Source organism: Anomalospiza imberbis, chromosome 15, assembly GCF_031753505.1.
Source record: "Anomalospiza imberbis isolate Cuckoo-Finch-1a 21T00152 chromosome 15, ASM3175350v1, whole genome shotgun sequence".
Classification (NCBI taxonomy): Eukaryota; Metazoa; Chordata; class Aves; order Passeriformes; family Viduidae; genus Anomalospiza; species Anomalospiza imberbis.
In genome coordinates, this window is record NC_089695.1 from 13,886,247 (window position 1) to 13,901,386 (window position 15,140).

General features: G+C 44.4%; 1 protein-coding gene across 13 annotated transcripts in view; it reads left to right on the top strand.

The window, feature by feature from the left end:
- The window catches only part of SGCD (sarcoglycan delta), a 393,778-nt gene that overhangs the window by 255,618 nt on the left and 123,020 nt on the right, over positions 1-15,140 (top strand). The window contains exon 1 of one of the 13 annotated variants that reach the window (XM_068206007.1): positions 11,433-11,612. The exons of 9 other annotated variants lie outside the window; for them this stretch is intronic. The gene's annotated coding sequence lies outside the window, so the exon portion shown is untranslated. Of the gene's footprint in view, positions 1-11,432; positions 11,613-12,377; positions 12,512-15,140 lie in introns of those variants that run through there. 3 more of the 13 variants (XM_068206002.1, XM_068206005.1, XM_068206003.1) reach the window with 3 other exon arrangements.

Genomic DNA, 15,140 nt, shown 5'->3' on the forward strand with positions numbered 1-15,140 from the left:
GAATTTCTGGAACATTCTCTTGAAGAGGTGTTAAGGACTGAAAGTCTAACAAATCTCGTTAGTTTGGGGTAAGTTTAAGTAGAAGTTTGGGGTAGGTTGTAGGTAAGTTTAGGAAGAAATGAGGTTTTGTCTGAAAGAACAAAGATGTATACAGATGATGTTCCTTTTGAAATGGAAGTGTTCTTGAGCCTCTCAAAATGCTTCAGGTCCACACTGTGCTCTGCTGGTTTTAGATATGGCTTTATCTATCTCCCACTTTCTGCATCAGCAGATGGACACTGTGTCCATGGCATGGCAGTGGCAGATTCCGCACCCGCATCTGTTTTTCAGTTTTGAGACTGAACAGCTGTTTATTTCTGGTGGATGTCCAAAAGGAACATTGATGGATAAAACCCAAGCTTTGGGTTGGAAAAGTACATTCTCAGGTGGAAAATGTTCTCCTAGGAAAGCAACTGTTTTGTTAAAGTCTGGCACAACTCCTTGGGCTGTTGTTTGGAGCTGGCTATAAGTGAGGGGCCATTTGGGACTAGAAGAGAAGTAGAAACCCCTTTACAGTGATCAGGCAGCCCTTGGAAACTCCACATACAGGTAAAGATTGAGATTAAATTGTCAGTGCAACCACTTCTAAAGCTCTTTGAGTTTGGACTCACTGATCAAGACAGGGCAGGTTGAAGAGGCCCTGAGACAATGTGGAATTTGACATAAAATAAGGGGGTTTTAATTGCATAAGAGAATATCAGCTTGTAAGAGAAAAAATAACAACAGTTCAAAGTTGTGTAGCTAAATATTGTGCCTCAAAGTTGTGTTGGAAGGGGAATTTCAAAGATTATTCTGCAGCCTTGCCAATTAAAATAAATGATAAATATTTGCATTCATGGATGCCCTGGAGTCCTTTCTCTAAGAAAGAAAGAAAAGATAGAACAAGGTTTGGGATTCAGTACTTGCTAAGAAAATAAAGACGTGGGGCTGTGCACAAGTACTCACTTAATCCCTGTTGTATTTGTTGTTTCTTTGACACTTCTCTCTGTTACTTCCACTGATGTCTGGTAGATGGCATTAGCGTATAACAAATTTCTGAAGTTCTTTTCTTATTGGAGGGGGTTTGTTTTTCATCCATTTTACAGATAATGCTGTCTTTTTCTGGCTAAGCAGTTTTAAAGCATTTTTTCCCTCAGTGTTTCAGTTATGATTTGACTAAATGCTTATATTATCCAACATGCTTTTTTTCTTCTTCCTTGTGCAATATAATTATTATTTCTTCTAGAGGGCATCAATCACTAAGAAAGAAAAACTTGATATTTTCAGCTGACTCTGAATTTAGAAGCTCTGTTATATGGTGCACTGTTTATATGCAGTACCATATTTATTTCATATTCTCCTGGCTTAGAAAGGGGGGTGGTGCTCTGAAGGGAGAAGAAAAATTTCTCACACAGAGAGAAAAAATGCGGATGCTCAGAGTAGTAAACAGAGATGCTTATATACAGGGTTGAAAACATATTTGACTGCTTTGCAGAGAAAGAAACTCCATAAATATATTTTGTCTTTTTTTAGTCCACATGAGCATTTTTAGCTAATTTTATGTGCTCCAAGAAAATTAATAGGACTTCCATGACAAGGGGCCATTTTGCATAGGAAAACAGTCAGTCCTAGGGATTTTCTTAATCTGGAGCAGCAGAAAGAAGTTTAATCCACGAGTAACCTTTGGCAATAGGGTTTATGGGTCTGCCAGTAGCTCTGTCTTCATCAGTGCTCCCTGGGGAAGACATCTTTTGTGCTCAGATGTACATATTTGTCCTTGCTTTTAGATTCAAAAAGCAGGTAATATTTTGAGCAAAAGTTTTGGCTAAATTCTGGTTGAAAGACATTTGGAGCAGTGGGACAGTGCCTTCTTTTTTTTTTTTTTTTTCCTACATTCTTCCCACCATAGAAATAAGACTTATTTCCTTCATAAATAACCAAAAGAGTTATTCATAAATAGCAGAAGGGAGAAGTGGAGTGCCGGGGAAACAGTTTTGTGGACACAGTAATGATTTTAAGCAATCCTCAAGAGGTGTCTGTTTATGCAGATGATCCTTTGCAGATCAGATGTGCTTGATAGCAAAGGACTAAAAAATGATAGAGATATCTTTGAGGTTAATTTTGTATAAAGACTATATAAATGCAAAACATGCTAAGCACCAGGTTTTATTCAATCTATCTATTTATGAGCAGCTAATCAGCATAATTTTCCTGCATTTTCAACCACATTTCCTTGAGATTGAAGTATTTAAAGCAATTATGAAGAAATGCCAACACCTAATTGTGACAAATTTTATCTTTAAGGAATCCTTGGGGTTGTCTTTATATAGAAATGCAAATAACTGGGGACAGACAGGGCTAAGCACTCTCTGGGTCCTGGTGTAATAGGCATTATTGTGGGGCAGACTCACTGCAGTGAGTAAAGAGCTGAACACGGGTAGCCAGCTTTTTTTTCTCCTCTTTTTAATATTTCCTAAAGCATGTTGGTTTAGAGGTGTTTCAGGACCTGCAAGCATTCCTTGCTTCAAAACACAAGGACGAGGTGGATAAGGAAAGTGTGTGGGTGCATTTCTGTCCTTTTGCTGGCAACAACCTGTAACTTCCAGCATTAAGGTGTCGTTTCTCTTAAGTGGACACCACCAGGGCTTCCTCTCAAAGAAAGATGGACTAATTTCCCATGGGCATCACCATCTGAAACGTGCTGGCCTGCTGTAGCACAGCAACAGGCTTTTGCAGGTGGAGATGTCCTTGCTGGGGCTTCTCTGCTGTGTTATTTCCCCTCTCTGCCATCCTATCTTTATGGTGGTCTTCTCCTGTTATTTGCAGGCAGGTTGTCTTACAGCTGTTATTGCACCTTTCCTTGGCCTCTGTCATCTCTCACAATTACTGAAATAGTGCTGATTGTGGGCTGCTCTCCAGTACAGAAATAGCATGTTGTTGTCATGTAGAGCATTAAAATTCATGGACTGTAGCCTGTCTGTTTCTTGCACTTTCTGGACAGGCCTGCTAACCTTTGAGAGATTTGCTGTTCAGGTCTTGCTGTACAATAATAAAAACAGGGAAGTGAGAAGGAGCCCTGCTGGGAGAAAGTTTATGTGTTGGGATGATGAACCCATAAAAATCGGTGACTGTTCCAGACCGTGCTCCCAACACGTGTTCCCCACCTGCTCCCATTCAAGCCTAGGAACTACCTGAGTGATTTAGGTTAAAAAAAAGGCTCAGGCTCTGCTCCTGTGCTGCAGGCAGATCAGTTTAACCTCCATGTGGCAGCCAGGATGGAGATTTCTGTGCCACCGTGCCAAGCTGCTCCCAGATTTCTGTGATGATGATGATGATGATGATGATAAATAGCTGCAGGAATGAGAGGAGGAGGCTTTGCTCACTAGCACTGATGTGAACACAGCCCAGTGCTGCTCCTGCCAGATGCTCTGGAACTGAGAAACAGTTGCTGCAGAATTCACATCTAACCCCACTGCTACAATGCATTTTTTGTGACTTAAATATGACTTAAAAAACACTTCTTAAATGCGTGTGCTTATTTTCCCAGACAGCTGAGGGTAAATGCTCTGCATTGATTTCTCTTGTGCTGGTCTCCAGTAAGGCGAGGGGGTTACAAAAACACCCAGCTATTTATTAGAACTGCAGAATCACAGAATCAGGATCCTGAGTTGTATGGGACCCACAAGGATCATCGAGGTCCAGCTCCTGGCCCTGCACAGGACAATCCCAAAAAAATCCCACCCCGTGCTGGAGAGCGCTGTCCAAATGCCCCTGGAGCTCTGGCAGCCTCGGGGCTGTGCCCATTCCCTGGGGAGCCTGGGCAGTGCCTTCTGGGGGAAGAACCTCTCCCTGATCTCCATCCTGAATCTCCCCTGCACAGCTCCAGCCGTTCCCAGGGTCCTGCCACTGTCACACGAGCAGAGCTCGGAGCTGGCCCTCAGGAAGAGCTGCAGTCCCTGAAGAGGTCTGACCTCAGTCTCCTCTTCTCCAAGCTGACCAAACCTGGTGACCTCAGCTGCTTCTCACAGGCCTTCCCCTCTAGACCCTTGTCTTGGCATTTGGAAATGGGTTTTTAGGAAAGGGATTTAATTTTTCACTTTGCATATTTCCTGCTCTTATGGAGGGGGAGTTTACCAGCTTGAGGATGTCCCTAAGCCACAGAAATCGAGAAGGCAGGACAGATCTGGGAAATGAGAATAAGACACAAGGGCACTTATTAAAAAAAAAAAAAAAAGGCAGAAGCAAACTTTTTACAATAAACAGTAACTTCATAAACTACAATTGTAAATATATCTCTGAGTGAGGCATAACATGAAAACTTTTCTACTCTTTGAGAAGCATCCACATAAAATTTTGTCATAACCTGGGGAGAAATGTGGGCATTTCCAGGGCAAGAAGGTAAAATTCCTCACTTTTTTGGAACATCTCTCTTACCTCCCTAACAGCTACTTTGCCCAAAAACAAAGTCTGGATGAAAGACAAAAAGCACCTCTCTCTCCTTTCCTCTCCTTGCCCTCTCTCCCTTTGCGATTCTTATTGAATAATACCAAGAAATCCAGGAAGGTATTTTTAGCCTGAGGGAATGAAGAATTTAGGGCAGAAATGATGTTGACATTAATCACAGCAGCGATGAAATTCCACTTCAAAATATACGAATGTGGCAAGGTTTTCCCTGTGTCCTACTAATGAAAAGAAGATCCTGTTGCTGCCAAACCACAGGATGTTTTGCTCACGCAGAGGAGTCACAAAATGAGCCTCTTATTTTTCTGCCATATAGAAATGAGTTCTGCAAGAGGAACTTCATTCCATTCCTCTACTTCTGCAGTGACGATTTCTGCAGCGTGGTGCTGGGAGGGGCTGCTGGGGTCACTGTGCTCACAAGGAATCCAACACCATGTCTATAAGGTTGTAGGATAAAGAGACAGTCCCAGGAACCAAATTGTATTCTGACTCTGTGGAGGAAGGGACAGGACATTCGATTCTCTCTTCTGTACTCTGAAGGGAACAAACATTTATAGCCAACTTTAGCATAACTCTTGGGGTCACAGAGAGATTTGGGAGCAGCAGCATCAGCCCCCTGACATTGCAGTGAGGGTCAAACCTCACCAACTGCCGAATCAGATAAATGTTTGGAAGAGGAAAGCAGACCAAGTGCAAATGGTCTCAGCAACTCTCTTGGATGCTGCAGCCTTTATGGATGCTGTTGAACACACAGGAAATCCTCCTAGCCCAGGTTCCAAAACCTGCCCAGGTATAGGAGAGCACAAGGAAAATCCTCTCAGAAACTGAGAAGTAATAGCTACAGAAATAAAGGGAAATTGGGAAATCCAATTAAATGGCTTTTTACCCTTTGTGACATCCTGCCGATAACTGAAGCAGAGATACTGAGATTGAGAGGTCCTTGAGTGTATCTCTGTAGAGAAATGCAGGTCTGGAATTTTTGCACAATGGCCTTTTCATGATCCTTGGAGTACACATCCTCACCAATATGCCTCTGCCATACTGAGTTCTCTGGCAAAGGTCAGGTGTAATTACTGACATACAAACATGCATTTATTTCTCAAGCCATTGCATCTTTTTTCCTTCCTTCTGACACAATCTCAGTGTAGCTTAATTTTCTAAGCAATTCGCTTTTTAAACCTTCCCCAGTATTCTCTGTTGAAACTCAAAATATGTGAGCATGTGTGCATTTGTTTATATACCAGCACAATCATTCTTTAATGTGCTACAGCTCCAAGTATCTGCATTCTGTCAGGAGCTGCTTTATGAACAACACGTGCCTTAGAACCTCTTGCACAATATAAGCAGAGAGAAAGAATTTGCAAAATTTGGCCAAAGATTGCTCACTATTTTGGTTACCAGATCTGTTGTCCCCTTGCTGCTTGTTCCAGAGCGGATGTTGTACATCAGGTTTTAGAATCACAGAATGGTTTGGGTTGGGAGGGACCTTTAAAGGTCATCTGGGCTAAGCCCCCTGCAATGAGCAGGGACATTTTCATCTACATCAGATTGGTCAAAACCCTGTCCAAGATGGCCTTGAAAGTGTGCAGGGACCTCTCTGGGCAGCATGTTCTGATGCCTCACCACCCTCATTGTAAAAAATGTCTTCAGCTATATCTAGTGTGATCTGGATAGTTTTAGCCTGAGGGTGAGAGCCTAATGCTGCCACAGGAGGAGGAGGAGGGCAAGAGTTCTCCTTTGGTCAGATGTATGGATGAAGGTCACTGCTGCCCATCCCAGGAGTCTCACAGGATCATGCAGAAGTGTTGCTGTCCAGAATGACACCCCAGAGCTCGTTAAAACAGATGGCTCTGTCCTGGGCTGCTGATGGGCTGACAGGCCGCCTCGTTAGTGTTCTGCAAGAGTCCTGCTAATTGCTTTGAGAAAATTCAGATCTGCTGCCTACGGAAATTGTTTTGTGGAGCCAAATTTGGGAGCATGGGGTGGTGCTAAGCTTTGTGATATAACAGGATACCTAAGTGTAAGTACAAGCAGAGCTTCTTTCTTGACAGAATAAAAATAGTCTGGGTTGGAAAGGGAAAGGCTGTGATGAGCACAGGCTGCTGAACAGCTCTGCCTGACCAGAAACTGCTCTGCATCAAATGTAAGAGTGACACGTCCATACTCAGAAACTCTCCACTACAACAGACCTAGCAGAGAAACTGAAATGTTCCCCCAGAAGATGATTATTGCAGGCTGAGGTGATGATGTGTCGTGGTTGGGGCACATATCTAAGCAAAACTCTGAGAGCAGCTCTGTGCCTTGGACCTAATTTCTGAAAGAGCAAAGCCTGAGGCTGCTCAGATAAGAGTAATGAATTTGGATACTGTTAAGACTTTAATAGTAGAACAATTATTGGCCTTGCCAACTGAATATTTGCTCTTATATCTGTATGGAATTAATCTTTGCAGTGTTTTTTTTTTTTCCCTTGCATTTCTTATGCCAGAGGAGTAGAAGTCAGGGGCATGGCACATCTTTTTGCCTGGTGACACCCATCCTGCTCCCTTGTCGTGTTGCAAATGAAGAGACTCTATTGTTTGTAAATTAAGACCTTTCTGATTATTGATAAATAACCTCTGGATGGGAAGTATGACACATGCTGGCTGGAAGAACAGGGCTCTGTAATGGTGATATTGCCTTGAAATTACAGCCCACGTAGTTTGAGAATTATTCAGGATAATTACATTAATGTTGCCAGAGAAATGAAAAGGAACACTTTCCATTCTACCTATTAACAAGCTCTGCTGGCCTTAAATTATTTCTGAGAAGAGCCTGAAAATGGCTGAAATCATCAAAATAATTACAAAGCAGCCGTTGGGGTAGAGGGGTGGGCTGGGTGAGGTCCTGGCTGTGGCTATTTTGGCTGACAGGTAAACACTGCTGCAGCTTTTGTGGGGAAAGGAACATGGCACAGAGCTTTCATGGTGGGAGCACTGCAGACTGCAGATGGGCTCAGGGAGCCTGCAGGTTTGGACCCTAAGGAGAAAGGAGCCCTAGGAGCAGGCTGCTCTCAGTGTAGGTGTTGCACATCAATGTGTGCACAGGGGAGCATGAGCCTGCTGTTGTTCAGGTGTGCTGGGTACTTCCATCCTCCACCCTCCCTTGCTGACAGCTCTCCTGAGCCTGTGCAGTGGAAGGTGCCTTTGGTGATGACTTTTTGCCACTTTGATCCTTGTCTAATAGCAGCAGCAGAGATGTGAATGTTTCTGTACTCCAGACCCCGAGCAGCAGCTCTCTGAGTCTGGCCTCTCATAAAAGCTCAGTCCTTCTCTTGAACTCATGTTGTGTTTTTGGCCTTGTGCAAGCAACACTGACTCCTGCCCTGACCTGCTGCTGCAGAGCTCACCTGTAACATTACTATGAAACCAGGACTTTTTGTTGTGTTTCCTTTAATTTGCTTATGCTTTTTCACTATTTGCAAAGTCTGGGATGAATAGAAGGGGAAAATTTATTACTCAGATCTAAATAACCCAGTGTCACGGGTATCAAGGTCTCCAGGGTCACCTCTGCTGTTCCTGGAGTTTTTCATCTGCATGAAATTTAGAGCATCCTTGGAATGCCTGTCTACAAGAGCAGCTCTGTCCCTTTTTCTCTTTAGTCTCCAAGAACTTGCAGATCTTGCATCTCATGACCAGTCCTATATTTACACTTCTTTCTAAAAAGTAGCCATATTTATCTCCTGTGAAGAAAGTGGAGCAGTGGATGAGGACGTGGGGGGATGCAGGCACTGCAGGTCTGGCTGTTCCAGCACACAGTCATGTTCAAACACACACACACATTTCATTTTCTCCCATTTCCTTTCCACTTGTCCGACAAGTCCATCTCAGCCCTGTGTGATTACTTGATGACCTGTGTGCCTTCAGCACTCCCAGCACTTAAACAGGGTTTTGCTCCCTGCCATCAAGTCAGACTCACTCCTTGCACACACACACACAGAGGGAAGGGTTTTTTCCCTTCACTGCAGCATTCCACCCCTACAGCTAACTGCCACTCCCTACAGAAGTTTGGGGAACCCCCTCCTTGTCTCATTGCATTGCCCTCCATCCTCTCTGCATGCTCAGGGCTGGGTGAATCCATCAGGAATTCCAATAACTGCTTCCCTCAGCTTGCTGCTCCTGACCCAAAATTGTTAACTTCCTAATCCATCAGCTCCCTTAATTCTGCATTTAAGGAGATGGAGCTGAAATGAGTCTTGGCTTCTCCCTTTGCACACGAGTACTCAAGAGATCTCTTAAAAGGCTCCAAGGCTGAGGGTGATTTAAAATAATAATAATTTGGCAGATGACTTCTTTCAGTTGAGACATTAAAAACACTTAAACATTTATATTTATTCTATTGTGATACCATGAGAGATTTAATGGATTTTAAAGGAAGTCATTTAGAAGGAAAGCTCAAACCAAGGGATTGCTTAATTATTTCAGATAATAAAATTTTCATTTTGACTTCTTCCTCCACTCCAGGTGCACCCACACCTATGTTTACATGCTGATTCTTTCTACATATTTGGTTTGCCCTGAATTTTTTAGGATGGTTTGGGGAATGCTTGAGAGAGTTCCTGGAAATCTGCACAGCACGAAAATCTCAAGTTTCATTTTGTATGCAAATAACATTATTTGTTAAATGAAATTAATTATGAATATTGATAATTCAGCAGTAAATATTAAATAAATTCCAGCTGCTTCTAGAAAATGCTGTCAAAAGTCAGGGCAGGTATAAATGGTAGAGAAGGAGCTTTCCTTCCTGTCTTTTGTAGGTTTCTTCATAGTGTAGAAATTAATGGATCCATGTGGATTGGATCTCCTGCACAAAATGGAAGTCCCTATGTGTTGCAGTCTTCCAGCTGCAAAGATGCTGAAGCTTTGAGGGGGGTTAATTTGTTTTCATTTTCCCAAAGAGCTCTAGTAGGTTTTTTTAATCCTCATAACCCTGCCAGTTCTGAGGAATAATAGCAGTTACACAGATAGTTATGTCGACATCAACTTAAGGTTTATGCTTGCAAGGTTCATATATTTTTGGTCGTGCTGGCACTAATACAAATGATAGCTCAATAACAGAAAAATAGAACAGTCCCTGAGCCACAGTTCTGATGCTTGAAGCGTCTTTAAACCCTGCACCCAAATGAGAAAGAGATAAAAACAACCTACTCAAAGTGGCTTAGCTTGAAGGAGCATTTTATGTGTTACTTGATGACAAAATAGTGAGGCATTAATGCAGTTTACAGTAAGACACCCCTGAAGTTATCAGTGAGGTTGGTGTGATGCCTGACAGATTTAATGTAAATATTTATAGACTTGGCCTACTAATTATGCCAGTGGAAAAAATGCAGTATTAATGCTGTCACCTCCCCATGTCTCTACCTGCCAGCATGCTGCTAGCTCGCATAAATATTCTGAAGATAGAAAGTACATCATATAAACAGAAGAGATCATTTAGATTTTTAATAAGGGATTAAGTTATCTCCAGCAGCGGTTTCAAGCCTGTGATCCACAGATGTATGGGAGGCCTGGGGACTATCCCTAAGGGAAAAATGACAAGTTAAGAGGGGGTTTTGTAAGGTATGTAGGAACCTCTCTCTGTGAAATGATTAGAGGGGTATGCACCATCTTTGTCAAATATTTAGGGGTCCGCACAGCGAGAAAAATTTGAAACCCACCGATTTACTGTATTTATGTAAAGAACTGAGTAATCTCAAAGCGCTGTACTGCCATGTTTTAAATGATTGGACTAATGATCCTGCCAGAGCCAGGCTGCCATAAAAAGTCCTGGACCACAAAGCACTGAAGCATGTGCTTAACTCAAACCACACGGCGATCCACTGAAGTTACTGCCTGCCCCATCCTTAACTGGTTTGCTGAATAAAGACCACAGGGAAATTTAAGACAGAAGGCACGGACTGCTATCATCTTGCAAACAGCTTTGCAGATGCCTGATTGTCTTGTACAACTGAAAATCTAATTATGTGACTCTGCAGTTCATATTTTTCTGTTTCAGCTTATTTATACCAAGAGACTTTGGTACAGGCACCTTTGGTTTCAGCTGTTACTGGTTACCAACCCAAAGAGTATTACCATGGCTGTGGTAGTTTGTTGAGGAGACTGAGCTGCACAGACAGTTCTTCTGATCTGTGATCCAGATTTCTGCTCTGGCACAAGCTGATTCCTCACAAGCTCTGCAAATACACGTGAAATGCTATGACCAGTGGCTGTGTGTGTGCTCACCTTTTGTTTGGAAGTCTTGCAAACTGAGGCAGGATGACCGTGTGGTTTCCTCCTGTCCTGTCTTCGGCAAAATAGCATCCTAATCTGGATCCATCCCCACTGATTTCAGCTTGGGGGCTGGTGCAGGCTGCCCACATCTGGCCTGTGCACGAGGGCAGTACTGCTGACCCATGTGTGGCTCTGTGCAGGAAGATGGAAACGGCATTTTGGTAGCAGGGCATTTTGGTAGCAGGGCAAAGTGCAGGCAAGAGCCACTCATGGTGTGGCCACAGCAGCTCTCACAACAGCCTGGATGGATGAACTGCAGGCTTTCCATAGGGGCATCCCACGTGGGGTTTGTAAGATCTCACTGCTGATGGGTGAAAGGCAGATCTCGCATTCCTGGGGGTGAATGAATCCTTGCCATGGACTGAAGCCGCAGCCCGTGGAAGGCAGCAGGCTTCCTCTGCCTTCCGAGAGTGCTGGATCAGAGCTCTCTTTACTTCTAATCACCACTGCCTTTATCCCATGTAAACACTTCACCTGCCCACCACACCTCTGCAAACCACAGAACAGAATAACCCCAAAGAGGTGGAGTGCACGGTTTGAAAAGGAGCATTAAGAGGGGAAAATCTCTCTCTCTCTCTTTAAACTGTCTCTTTTCTATATTGTTACCTTGACAACTCTGCTGCTGTGTTTCATCTTTGGTGGGACTTAGCTGTGGTGGAATAAGGGGGACATCCATGTGTGCTTCCACATCTACTCCAGCTCTGCTTCACAGGCACATGCCAGGCACAGGGTATCCTGAGCTGCAGAGCCCACGCTTGCTGCCTTGACCCATGGTGCTGCCTGGAAATGATTACAGATATTAAGAACTGGGACCCGTTCTGATTAAAGGTATAACATTTTATCTTCTATTTCTTTTCGTCAAGCCAATGCCAGAGTGGTGTTAATGCTCTTTAAAAAGTGATGCAAGGTGCTTAAAATATTTTGGGTTGTAAAGGTTAGGACAGCTGGAAATTAGAGAGGGATAAAAGTACTCAAGAATAGTTGTATTATTTTTAGTTATAAGCAGATACAGGAGTATGTGTCAAGATTGGGATACAGTTCTGATGTGCTGAACTGAGTCTAGAGATGCTAAAAATATGCTTTCTTTTCTGATAGTTTTAGAAGAGATAGAGGCAGAGGTGAGGGGAGAGTAGTGGTGAACTGAAATTTTTTCTCCTGTGCTTCCTTGCTAGTTGGGGTTTGGCAAAGCTGGCTGTTCACCTCGGTGCCCATGACACCAGCAAAGCACAGGAGGCAGGGTGAGGTGTTATCAGTGGGAATGGGATCCCTCCCACCCCCTTTTTCCTTTTCCCAAAGAAAATCTCCACCAACATAATCCCTTTATTCCTTTTAGCCGAAATGGCAGCGAAGGCAAGGCAGGCAGGCTCCGGGGCTGGGTGCGGATGGGGGTGTCTGTGTCTGAATGTGTGCAGGGAGAAGGGGGCTTTTAATGCAAAGCACATGTGTTTTCAATTGCTCGCTGGAGCCAGCCCAGTAGCTGTAACTTGGCCTGACAAAGCCTTATTGAAGTACAGACAGTGTGGTTTCAAAGCAGTTAGAAAAAGAACGGGAATGCTGTTCAGGAAATTCTTCAGGCATGGGCAGGGACTTGGCTGCAGTTCTGCTGTTGGAAAATCTGACAGGGGCAGCTCATGAGCACAGGCCAGGCCTCGTGCTGCTCTGAACGCTGAGCTGCATCTTCCCCAGGCTCCTGCACCCTCCGGGCGTCCATCCATCCCAAGGGAGAGGTAAGAGCTGCCCTGCTCCGTCCCGCCAGCGCCACGCGGATGTGCCTCTTTTTGTGCCTCTGCAAAGGGGCTTCTTGCTTTCAGACTGCTGCTTAGAGCAAAAAAAAAGAGTCAAGAATGGGAAGTTGTGGCATATTTGTGAAGGGTTGGGAGCAGTCTGAGGCTGAGTGGTGGTTTCTGGCTAAATTTGTGTCGATAGTAAAGCTGCAGGCAAAGCGACGCCCGCGCCGCGTCTCCGGCTGAGGGAATGCTGCACCCAAATAATCCCCAACTTTGTCATTTTGGGGACTACGTGTGTGCATAACCTGAAGCTACTCAAAGGTTGGCTCTGGGCCACGTGTCACTCAGATATTTGGATGAAAAATGCGACTCAGTTACAGTAAATACGTTTATAAGTGCATTGTATTGTAGTTGTTTAATTAGTTGAAAGCATGTTTGTCTGGGGGTTGTTTGCCAATTCCTGGTACAGCGAGCTTGTGAAGAGAGGCAGCAACTCAGTAATAACCATTGCCTTGTGATTTGTCTGCGTATTTTTTTCCTGTCTCTTATAAAGCATGAGCAAACTGCAACAGACAGCACGGTCAGAAGCCACGTAGAGAAGATCAGGAGGGAAAACATTAATTTAGGGGCTGTTCTATCTGCATCTTCTCTTCCGATTTGTGTTTCTTTCCCCAAATAACTGAAGAAACATTTATGATGAAAAGCTCGCTCCCTCTTTAGGGACCTGCCAGATTTAGGCAATGTTCTCTCATCCTTTTAGTTGCAGCATTAAAGCTTGTCTTGCCTTTGCAGAGATACCAGCACCTTATATGGCAGGCTTGGGCTCGGGATTCGGGACCGCGCGTTCGTCAAGGGATGGAGGTGTCAGGAGGAGTCTGCCTCGCATCACCTCACAAACTTCCTTGCCTCTGCCACTGCCTCTGCCTTGGGTTTTCAGAGCAGTGTTATTTGATGTGCTGAAAATGCTTTTTTAGCTGTGTTTTGTGGTGGCGGTGGTGTTGTTTTTTTATTTCCTTTCAACAAGGAATGAATTAAGGGTATCAAACGATGCAGTGGGACAGTGTTAGGAATCTCTGACTGGTTCACGGGAGCAGACACACAGTTTGCTTTGCCTGCATCCAGCAGGGCTCAAATAGTCACTCATCTTGGCAACCCAAAAATTCAGGGACAAGGGGAGCTTCCCCACCAAAGGGCAGCAGATCCAGAATGTGGCAGGACCAGAGCTTTCTCCCAGTAATGCTGCTGAAGAGTGTTAAGTTGTTGAAGTCAAGTGAAGACTCTGTGGGTTTGGAGTGCAGGAAGGGCATCCTGCATGAGACATGGATGTATTGTGGCTTCTTGGAGCCTGATGAGGGGCAAAGGGAATGAGAGGAAGGACAGGGATGAGCTGTGAAAGGGGGAGGCATATGAGGGAAATAAAGAGGCTTGACAAGCTCAAAATTTGCTTTGCATAAAATACACCTGCAGTGAAAATGCTGTGTTAAATGAAGGTCTTACATGATCTGAAACTTCTTGAGCCTTCACAGGCTGCCATCTTACCCTGCAGACTTGGATCTCTATTGCTTGTCTCAGCAGCTGTTTGTTTAGGCAACCGGTCAGCCTGTTATCTTCTTCACTGCTAGCTATAAGCTTATTGTTAAAAAAAACTAAATAAAATTCAAGTTCCTGCCTCTGATCTTGCAGCATCCCACCTCCCAAATCTGATTGCCAGCAGTGAGGAGCCAGAGATATGAAGAGGCTGGAATATGTCCATCTTAGTCAGCAGCAACCAGGGCCATGGGGGCTGGTGTTTCCTCCCTGCCTTTGGCAGCTCCTCCTGAGCCTCCTCAGTGACCTTTGTGCAGCTCCACCGGGGTCAAGCATTCAAGCTTTGAATCCAGGAGGACTGAAGAATGTGTGCATGTGTGGGCAGAGTGGAGAGAGCCTCTTGATTTTGGAAGCAGATAGCTAGGAGAGCCATTAGCACACCCTAATATGTGTATCCCTTCTCCTGGTCCTTCCCAGCAGCAAACCAGAAAGAGAGTGAGTCTGTGCGAAAGAGCAAATGGATTAGCACAGAAGGCACATCATGTGGAGGGAAGATGGAAGATGCAGCAGCACAAGTTTTAACTTGTGTGAGCAGGAACACTGCAGAGACTGCACTCTGGATCCTGGCACATGCTCAAGCCCACAGTTCTCCATTTGTGCCGTGCTGGTTGGGTTCCAGCCGTATAAATCCATATTATGATCCTGCTTTGCACATTCCTACAAGCCATATCTCTTTTCTTGGCGCTGTGGGGTGAGAGTGTGTTGGGGCAGGAGTCTGCAAAGTGTCACCTCCTGTGGCTTGCTTTCTGATTCGAGCTCAGTTGATTTTCTCCCGCTTGCTGTTTCCACAGCCTCCTGCAGTCACACCTGCTGCTGGCTATTTTGGTGTAGTTCTCATATTTGTGCGTCCTGCTTTGAGACACTCTGGTGGGAAAGAGCTTTTCTAAACTTGGCACTGATGGACAGAGGCTGTGAGTGCTTCACATCATCTGAGTGGTGCAAAGGAAGCAGCGTGTGAATGCAGCAAAGCTGGTTTGGTGTTTGCATGCAGCGTGAATTTTTTACCACAAATTGTGGGGCATTTTGTGAAAGACATTCTCTG